The 10973-nt window shown below is 31.4% G+C and overlaps 1 long non-coding RNA gene across 1 annotated transcript; it reads left to right on the top strand.

Annotated features, from left to right (window-relative positions):
• Window positions 1-5854: 5854 nt before the first annotated feature.
• LOC148598357 (uncharacterized) lies at window positions 5855-9727 on the top strand. Its single transcript, XR_015918681.1, has 2 exons — window positions 5855-9034; window positions 9429-9727. It is a non-coding gene; the product is annotated as an uncharacterized LOC148598357 (long non-coding RNA).
• Window positions 9728-10973: the final 1246 nt, after the last annotated feature.

Below are 10973 nucleotides of genomic sequence, written 5' to 3'. Positions count from 1 at the left end.
AATGATCGTTTTTCATCATCTTGACTTTTCACACAAACTGGTTTAAAGAGTCTGTGGAAACCAATATCCAAAATGATGGCAACAAGTCTGTATAATGATGAGGTGGGGTCAGAAACAAGAGTGTCTTGACTTGTTTTGTAAGTGGAGGTGTGGTATAGTGAGAGGTATAGAATAATGTTTGGTTCTAATATGATGAAGTCCAAGACGTTTTTGTATGAAATGTAGAAGACCATCTATGGAGACATCATGTAACTTAGGTGACGTATAGTGACCATGACTCCTTTCCCGTCTTGGAGTTTTGTCAAATTAATTCATGACATTTATGCTATTGTTATTTTGGCTTGAAAGGTTACCTATACTTTTGATATTGTCATTGCATCCGTAAGGTATTGCAGTACCTAGTCTGCGTATCCAGTACTCCTCTCTTTCCCTACGATAGTTTTTTTTTTATTTAGAACGGGACTATTCGTAGGATGGTAACTTTTTTTCTAAAATACGAACTTTCATAGAGAGCATTGAATGATCTTGTTGATTAAAGTGTTGATCAACTGTCGGGAATTTGGTCGTGTTGATTTCCAAACGATGACTGCACATTCTTTTGTTTAATCGTTCTTGTCTTTCTCCGACAAATACTAAACCACAGTAGTTGCATTCTAATCCATATATTTAGTTTGTTGATTTGCAACTTAAGTCATCGTGCATTCTTGTATGGAAAGTTTTGTTTGTAATGACACCTGATAAGTAAGAGTCAGTAATAAGAATGTTGCAAATTTTGCAATTTTTCATACCACATTGTGATATGGTACAGTGTGGTTCGTCATCGATGTAGTCAATTGTATCCTTTAAAGTGACGGAACATGGTTTGATATTTTGAAATAGTCAGAATTTTTGTACTGGCATAGATGGTCTGCAGACTGAAAGTGTGATTGAGTACTTTTTGTTGAATTAGTCGGGGCACTTTACATACCATCTGGGGACACCACATTCTTACAAGACAACAGTGCGTCCGATCTGCAGTCAGGTTCGGATCTTTTTTTATACTGGTGGATGCCCGAGCCAGTTTTCCTTTCATTCCTCTTGTAAAACCCATTAATTAAAAAAAAAAATAGTATTATGACCCGTTGGATAAATCAGTTTTCATGGTGCAGACGGATACACCATAATGAACCATAAGTTCATGATGACGACCATAAAACTCCTGTAGTGATGACTTCAATCTTGAAGCAACATTACCCTATTCCAGAAGCCTTTTTGTTAGAGTTATAGAGCGATACAAAAAGTCTGCATAGTTTCGGCAAGCTCTGGCATAACGTATAAGTTGTGATATGAACACTCCATCAGCAGGTGCTGAAGGGATGTTGCCACAGACAAAAAGAAAGTTGACAATTCTGAATGAAAAATCATTACGTTTCTTTGGGGCAGATTCCATGTATCAATACATTCGTTACCAGCCTTTCATCTCCTAGAGTCACAGCTTTTCCGAGACGATTACTGAATTTAATCAAGTTTAATGAAAAAAAAAAAACAGAGTTTGCTTATCCTTTCATTAAGGTGATTCATCAGGAATTTCTTATACGTGTTACTCAGACTATATGGGTACTATTTTTGCGCTTTATGTCAACCGCGAAAAGAGCCAAAATTAGTACACCGCGATAATTGAGACTTTTACAGTATACTATCAATGTATTTCTGACAAACATCCAACGACCAAACGGAATTTCATTGATAGATGGCCAGCAAAATGTTTAAAGTGCTAATGATTGCAGTAAAAATTAGAAGTTAAATGCGACACTGGCTTCCCCGAGACGAAAAAATTAAAACACGTTTATGTGTTAAATCATAAAAAAAACATCGATTGCTCATCAAAGCAGATAATAAGGTATTCATGATAATCATACATAACAATAACCCATTACAAATTACTTTCCTCTGTTTCTCGTGGATTTTACTAAATTCAATTTCCACAAACATGTTAGACATAAATGTTATAACTAAACGTATAATTTGAAAATACATCAATGAACCATCGAACAGCGAACATATTATAACATTCATCGACATTATTGGCATGCACACTACATTTTTATATCAACATCAATTTCATGAATTCTGTCTCTTTTGTCAAGGACTTTGTGATATTAATTTATTAATTTGTTTACAAGCATTACGGGATTTGTAAATTACCTACCAAATGCGTTTTAAAAAATTGAAATAATAGGACGCTTTACGTCATTATACATGGATTAATTGTATGCTATTCCGGATTTCTGCACTCTCCCCCGAAATTCAGGCTTAGTAAAATGAACCTAGTCTTACCTTACCTTCCCGATTAAAACACCAATTGAATAAAATCGGCAAAGACTTTGTAACTTTATATTATTAATGATTATACCTAATTGATTTCCGTTTTATTACAATTTGAGCAATGCTGAATATGAATCAAACATATGAATTTAGGCATGGTAATTTGGTCGATGTGTGATGAGGGCTGACGTGAATTGAAAGTTAACCCCAAAGAAGAGCAGTACTGATGTTCAACTGGTTGACACTGCAGAATTTTATATATGTATTAATTAGAAATCATTTATCCTGACAATTCTCGACCACTAAATGTACAAATGTTTACTCTATGGCTAAGTGTGACTATCTTAATAACAAAGCTTATATTCATAGATTCAAAGAAGACCAAATTATTTGCCAGTAAGAATATCCCGAATTCTTTAGATTTTATGACATACAATGTACATAACATACCGTGTTTGTACTATTAATTTTTCTCGTTCGTTCATACATTTAATAATCATTGTCCAGCTTGTTCTCAGTGTACCTCGTCAATTGTAACAAATCTCAATGACTAAGGTAGTATCTGTGTATAATCAAACATACATTTTCACTCTTCATTACAACAGGAACATATGTTTTACATTTTTCAATGCATTAATTCCAATTAACTAAAATGACTCATGATCTTATCACCTATGGTAACATATAGTTATGAACGAACGTTGTTTGATAAAAGCCTGGGAAAGTTGCAATCTTTTATTTCTTGCATTTGCATTTGCAAGAAGACTAAATAACCATTAAAGAGAAAAATGGAGCGTTCAGAAACTGATATTTTCTTGTTGTCAAATCACGATGAATCTTTCTATAAAATTTCTTTTTAAAACTACCGCTAAATTATTTTGGGAAATTATATCAATTCATCTACCGAAATCTCAACACACGATTAAGCCAAATTATATCTAAATAATTGATTCAAAAGTATACATATTTATTTAATTTTCGACGCTTCAAGTAGAGTGTATCGGTTTTTATGCTGAAATTTTAATACAAACTAGACACGTGATCTTTAATGATAGTTATTTACATTTGTCTGTTTTTAAACAATAAGCCACTAAAAAGATGTTGTTATAAATATAATACACACATCTGTGATTTAATTCATATCAATTCTCTATATTGTCGACCGTCTTTTTTATTATTTTTATTTGTAATATTGATTCTTTCCTTAATCAACAGTAGTCCAATATCATGTTGCATTCCGACCATATTTTTATTGCAACCCATTTTATGCATATGCTGTACACATGGCTATGTATACTGCTTTCAAGTTGTACATGCAGTGCACCGACTTTAAACTAGTGTTGAATTATGTTAAGTTCAACTTATAATGCAATTAGATATATATGATAATGCAAGTAGCTGTAGTAGAAAATCGCATTGATTATTACGAAACAAGAGCAATTTTAACAAACAAAGCCATGCCTATATCTCTATGTGATTCTTATTCTGTGATTTATGACTATTTGAGAACTTTGAATATCCAAAACAGAGACGTTAAGTATTTCAGAAATGCCATCAAGTTGTGAGTCAGTTTAACTCAGGAAACTGTTTTTGCTATGTTGTTTTTCACAATATCATGTGCAATGCAACTCTTAAAATGTAGCCTGATTACCAATATCACTTCCACTTAAATGATTCAGTGTTAACAACAATATAAACGTATACGATAACATATAGTTCTTAATATTTCTGGTCATATTGCAATACATTCACCGGTTATTCGTCCGAGGAAAAAGAAATAGACTCAATTTAATGTGTTTGGGCGACAAACCAATCCGTATATATATTGACATATGATACTCAATTGTTCTGAATTATTGAAGATAATTTATTTAATTCAACATTTTACCATAATAAAATGAAGGTTTGGACAGTTAAAGTGTTCCATTCGTGTATTTGCGTTTTTACAATTTCTAAATGTCAATACACGTTTCAGGACATATCATTTACCTCTTCTTTTTTTTTAAATTATAGATATAATTATGTATAAATCATTTGCACCAACCAAGACGAAGTGTAAGGGACATAAATTTTGAGGTCAGTGATATGTAGGATTTGCTGCAAATGTAATCAAATTGAACAGGAAATAAGAGTTACTTTGAAAGAGTTTAAACCTGATGACACGTCTCTGCAGAAATTATCTAATGATCACAATATTCCATTCACAGAAATCACAAATAAACTTACTGATATTGCAGCAGGAAAAAAACAATTCGCGAATTCGACGCCTTTTGCGCACCAGAAAAGTTTAAGGTCGATGAAACAACTTAGTTTGCGTTGTCAATGTCAATTATATGGTGTATATTCAACACTGCGTTTTCTTACTTCACAACTTGCTACTTTTTGATGATTTAATTTTACACTGCAGTGAAGATGCAAACAGATTGCATTTTTTAATTAATTCCAAACAAAATACACGAATGTAAGATGCAAAAATGAGGAAACGATTATTGATTACACATGGAAAAGATGTACAAGATAAAGTTCATGTATGGGGAAAACTACAGAAATGTTGATGCATGATTAATCTTTCTTTGTGTATTGTTTAAGGAAGTACTTTGTTTATTAAAATGCAAATGGCTTGGGTCAAATCAATAGCATACAATATTACATTTGTATGCGATATAATCTGCATGAATGTTAATAACTAAAGAACTGATATCGTTGGGGTACATATATAGGCAATTATTTCGCTGTATTTGTGTGTAATGTTGTTTTTGAGCCAGCTGCAGCCTACTTTTGTTTTGAGACTGAATGCTATAAATATATAGTACATGTACAAAAATGTATATTTGTATGCTGTAAACTTCCCATTGTATAATGTATGTTGTGATTAGAATTGGCAATGGGGATTTGGTGGAATGGAAATTTGTAAATTACGTAAAAAATGATGTTTGTATAAAACTAATATTGAATTAGATAACAAAACCATAATTAAGATGAGGCAGAATTCGAGCGTATAAAATTTAAGGTGACACCTCAACTACATATTAAAGAAAGGACAACAGGAACTGATGGAATATGGCGAATGATGAACTCTATTTGGGAAATTGGCATGGGGTCAATATGGTATTGGGTAGTAGAAGGTCTAAATGAGAAGTTCATGCCATAAAAGATGTGTAATAATAAGTACATCTGAAAAACAAAATTGCATTTAATAGAAAAGCCAACTTCTCTATCTGAATAATTAGCGTATCGTCAACACTTCTTCATTCGATTTTCTTACAAATGTCTTTAACAATAGATAACAATAGGGGAATTAATCTAAAACCAATCCTGAATAAATGCAAACAAATAAATTAGTGATTTTGTCCATGTATAATTACAACATCAACCGCACTTTTAAATTTAAGATAAACTTTATGCTTATAAAATGCATCAGTGCTACCGTCGTATATGTTTAATCAGGGTTCATTAATATGAAACAATTGCATCGATTGGAATAAATGACACGGTAAAAATAGTACAGATGCAACTAAAATTCCCTGCTAAAAATAACTATTGTGTAACATTATTTTGAAAAACTTTCACAAGGTAGGTAAGACATTGTTTCGTTTGTATAACAAAATAACGCAATTTATATCTAACAAATATTCCTAAAACATAATTTTAAATTTTAGGCTTACAAAGGATGTTGTTGTTCATTGTGAAAATAACCATTAAAAATTCAATTACTTCCATTTAGTCAGGAGATTGTTTCTCCTTTACTTTTGTATTTCACATCTTTCCGTTCATCTACATTGTTTCCCCCTTTTACCATTATCACTTTCATTAATATATACATGTGTTATATAAGTTTGATAATTACTGCACTGTATGTAAAATATGATATAATATCATATATACGCTAGAGACAAATTGCGATCCTTAATAATAATTATTTATTTAGTTACTATAACAAACGAATTGAACATATTGCTCCTAAAGAGTAATCAAGGGAACAAAGGTTATAGTGGTAATTAAAAGAATGTGATCCAGGGACAAAGACCAGACATGGAAAACAGAAATACACAACAAAGAACATAAAGTAACTAAAATCATACATAAAAAATAACAGAAGCAAATTAGCAACCCGAAATCCACTAAAAACTGGGAGCATGAACCAGGTGCACCGGTAGGGTAAGCGTCCTCTCCTTTTCTAGAAACCCCCGCCGGGTTGCTCATAAAAAATCACACCAATTTAAACAAATGGATTATTTATAATGTGGCAGTTCCAGGTTCTATTTTTTTTATGATTATATACCGAAGTTTTATTGCATCTTTCTGTAAAATGCCAATAAAGCCTATTAAGTACACCATGTTATTTTAACAATTTTTACAAAATATCAACAATTACAATCACTCGTGAACTTTATATATAAAAACTACAAAATAAACTAATGTTATTAATATAAACGTCTGAGTTTTGTTAATAAATACAATTCAAACACCTTTCAAATATCAAGCTAGAGTTGTCTTCCTATTAATGCCTTAATAGCTAACACAGATAAACAATTTAGTATATCAAATCAAACTTTTTATATCTAACGATAAAATCCCATTCCGTAATTTATGGGTTTGTAGATTATCAACAATGGTATTTCCATTGAACTTAAAAGTAAAAGAATAATTACATGCTTTCATTGCTGTGTACCTAATATTTGTTTGTTTTTGTTCGTTTTTGAAACTTGAATACTCTTAGTAAATTTGCGAATGATAATCTGCGGGGAAAGTTTGTGAAAATCCAAAATTTCGTTGTCCAACACAATCTGCCAGTTATACAAAATACTATGGGTGTGAATATATTAATTATATAAATAGTTTCCATCTTAAAAAATAAAACAAACCTTTATGGGTTAATCTTCGAACCGATTAAAGGGTAATAGTCTAGTGTACAGAATAATTTATTTCTGTCTTAGTTTATCGTTTCTTCTATCCGGGAGATTGAAACGGATACTGAATGTAAATATGAACTGTTAAACAAGAACTTAATCACTCTCAGTTTTATAATTCATGCAATTATTGATATAACCCTATGCATTTCCACCACTCGATCTAAAAATTGAAAACCAATTACGAAACACTGTCATTGGACTACATGGTTTATTAACATTTGTATGGCTAAGGTCATCGGCGATTTTAAATACATTTTGTTCTGATCAAATTATATAAGAGACTTCAAGGAGTGTTTTTATCTCAAATATTAGTAAAACAAAGAAATTTAACATGGCAAAAAAAAAAAAAAAAAAAAAAAAAAAAAAAATGAAATGTTTGTGTCAAGTCTCTTTTAAATACAAAAACACAAATCATAGGTATTTAAAATACGGTAAAACGTTCACGTGTTTTAAGAAGGAAAGTCTCATAGTATCATTTAAATTTAATATGTATGAAGTTTCAAAAATACTTTTGAGCACTGCTTGTATACATTTCATATTTGGATTTAGTTTTACCTAGATTTTTTAATATAAAGTGCTATTAGAGGTTACACTTTAAAACACATGCACAGCGTATCGTAAGTTTCGATGCTAATATGATTGATACTTTTGCACCTATAAGATACCCGCCGTTAATCCTTTAAGGTTCATCATTACCTTTTAGTAGTGAAATTGAAGCCATAATTGTTGAAAGGTAATGATGAACTTTAAAGGCTATGGTCATCTTCAAAAATATAAGCACTTTGAACTTTGCTTATTCTTATATCTTGTATGTTTAAAGTATATAATAAAAATCTTCACATCAATTATACCCAGCGGGCACTCCATGTTGAATCAACGTAGAAATATTGTGGATATTTGGTGGTGACGTGGATCAACGTCAATTCCATGTCGTATCCACGTGGATAAATTCCACGTTAATGTCTCGACGAAATGTTTACGTTGTTTCCACGTCGATGAAATCCACATGGATGTGTCGACGTTGTATCAACGTTGAAATCGTGTCGATGATTTCAAGATGGATTCATCCACGGTTTTTCCACTTCATAGTCATACTATAGAAATAATAAAAAAGCTTACTGTTATGGAAAAATTCAGTATTCGAAACTGAGTATAAATAGTTGTGAAATGTTGTAAAACATTGTAATTACACTGACGCTGATTACTTTTCAAATGTGATAAAACAAACTTTTTAAATGATTTTGAAACTTACCGCCAATGTGTACTAAATGCAATCGGAACCACTCGGCCTTTCATCTTGTACGATATAATCTAACGGAAATGACTGAGGACTTCCGAATAGCATTTTAAAATTTCACTCCGCGCATCCGCTTTTCGTTAGTCGGACTGCGAAGAACGGAAAAAAAACGCCGATTACAGAGCAGATTGAACCATTTCTTTCATAGTACGTGAGTTATTTTATAATACATGTGACAAAATTGCTTATTTATAATCTTAGTTCGTATTAATAATCATATATATAATATAATTACTTTTATTCGAAAAAAGGGGGAGGGAATCCTGAAGTGATGCTGACTTTATTCCATGTTGAAAATTATTTAATTCGGATTATTGCAAGGAGATGTTTTCTGTTATATATTTATTTTGCTTTTTATCGGATTTATCAAATACACCTTGAATTCCAGGACACTTATGTAGCACTGAGTTGTTGAAAAGAAGTTACAGTCTTCAGTGCCACGGATAATAAATATTGTACAGAAAGAATTTGTAACACTTTACAATGTTACAACGTTTACAATGTAATCACACCTGCTCTAGTAAGTACATATCAAATATGTTATTAATATTACAAAGTCAAGGATGAATGTATTAGTCTCTATATTCCTTTGCTGAACATATAGAAATCACAACCCGCATATCACCTCATATAAATTTCTCTTTGTATGTTCTTGTATCTTCCGAGCCCAATACTTCCCTAACTGATCAATGGATTATATTTAGGAATCTTAGGCATAATATGTAGATGTACATAAAGTGTGTATATTTTCTTTGGTAGCTGTGGAATGTTGTTAAGCCAACAGTATTAAATTAAAACAAAACTTGTATATGATTTGACAAGTGCTTTTAGCAACTCTATTTCTATTTCAATCCGGAATATTAGTATAAATGGGACCAAATAACCACTTCAATTTTTAAAAATCTTTATTTCAGAGGTGCCAGGTCAGAGTTTCCACATTGGTGGATAAAGAAACAAGTTGTTGCACACGAACTTTCTATTCACAGAACTTATAAGAAATGTTTTTGATACATGTACATTATTGTTTACATAAAATCTACTCTGAAAGACTGTTTACTTTCATCTTATGTTGAACTAGATGAATTGGTAGATACTGCGGAAAAAAGTTGTATATTTCAAATATAAAATGTATATATATCAATGAAAGGCTTTTGTAACTGTGAATGCAATGAGATAAGATTTAAATATATTACAATAAAACATTAAAAATGAAGGTTTAAAATTATTGCCATATCAGTTTAATTTTCAAAGATTTAAAGGATACACATTCCTACCTTTAATTATTTGTTATTTATATTGAGATCAAACTTTATTGGTATGCAGTAAAGTGATGTGGTTCCGACTTAACGAGAAGGTATATTATTTCACAATTGTTTCGAGGGCATGTGATGTTGAGTAGGATTCAACAAAATACACTAAATATACATGTACAAGAAATTGTTTTGTTGCATCACTAAAAGGAAAGATAAATAAAAAACCTTCTTGGTGATAACATGGCCTATTTCAACTCAATCACTGAAGTTAAGGATCAGCCGTAATTCAACCTGGATGTTAAGTAAATTATCAACGTTCTTAATTCGTGGAATTTAAGTCATAACGTAATGTTGATTCAACGTCAAATTTCTACGTCATTTCAATTTTCATTTCAATACCAATTATTTCCACGTTGAGAACTGACGTGATTTCAACGTTGAATCCACGTGGCGTGCCCGCTGGGATACTTACATTTGTATTCTTATTTTCAAGTTCAATGCTATCCGATGAGTTAGCATGTAACGAAGAACATCTTAATTTATGAATTTTTTTTGGCACCCTGTTTCAACTTATATATCCATTTTTTCGCAAAATTTCCTTCAAATTAAAAATCCAATTATAGTTCTATAGGAAATGTACGGAATCGAAACAAATAAAGTTATCAAACGGGTCGAATCGGTGCAAGAAATTGAACAGGCATCAGGAAATCCAACGTATATTTGTGATTTTTTTGTATTCATGTAGTTTATTAACTGATCAATTCAATTAATCCGGAGACCAAGACCACATTTCAGAAAATTTATTCCTCGTAAATAACATACGATTATACCATACACCAATCGATTCCTAAAAAAAATGTATTTGAATTGTAGAGTAGTCGTCAAATGGTGCAGTGATGTGTTATTCAAGTTCAAAGGTCGTCACCCCAAATTGCAGTTTTGGTGTCCAAGTTTATTTTGACAAATCATGAAACATCTTTTCCGCCTGAATAAAGGTGATTGAGGTTTAATGAGAACAATGATATCATTGCTATTCTGTTTACACAAATAGACCAGATAAAATTATTTAAACAAAAATGAAATACCGTTTTAGTTTTTTGAAACCCTAGTTATGGTTTTTGTTATACACCAGTTTTCCCTATGCATATTGTTATCATTTCTTAATGTTCAACACGATTTTGACAGACGAAAGAACTAGTTGAGAAA

This window comes from Perna viridis, chromosome 14 (assembly GCF_037379345.1).
Source record: "Perna viridis isolate PV_CMFRI_1.1 ecotype Kerala chromosome 14, ASM3737934v1, whole genome shotgun sequence".
Classification (NCBI taxonomy): Eukaryota; Metazoa; Mollusca; class Bivalvia; order Mytilida; family Mytilidae; genus Perna; species Perna viridis.
Note: the sequence above shows the minus strand (reverse complement) of the source record. Positions and strands in the feature narration are given on the sequence as shown.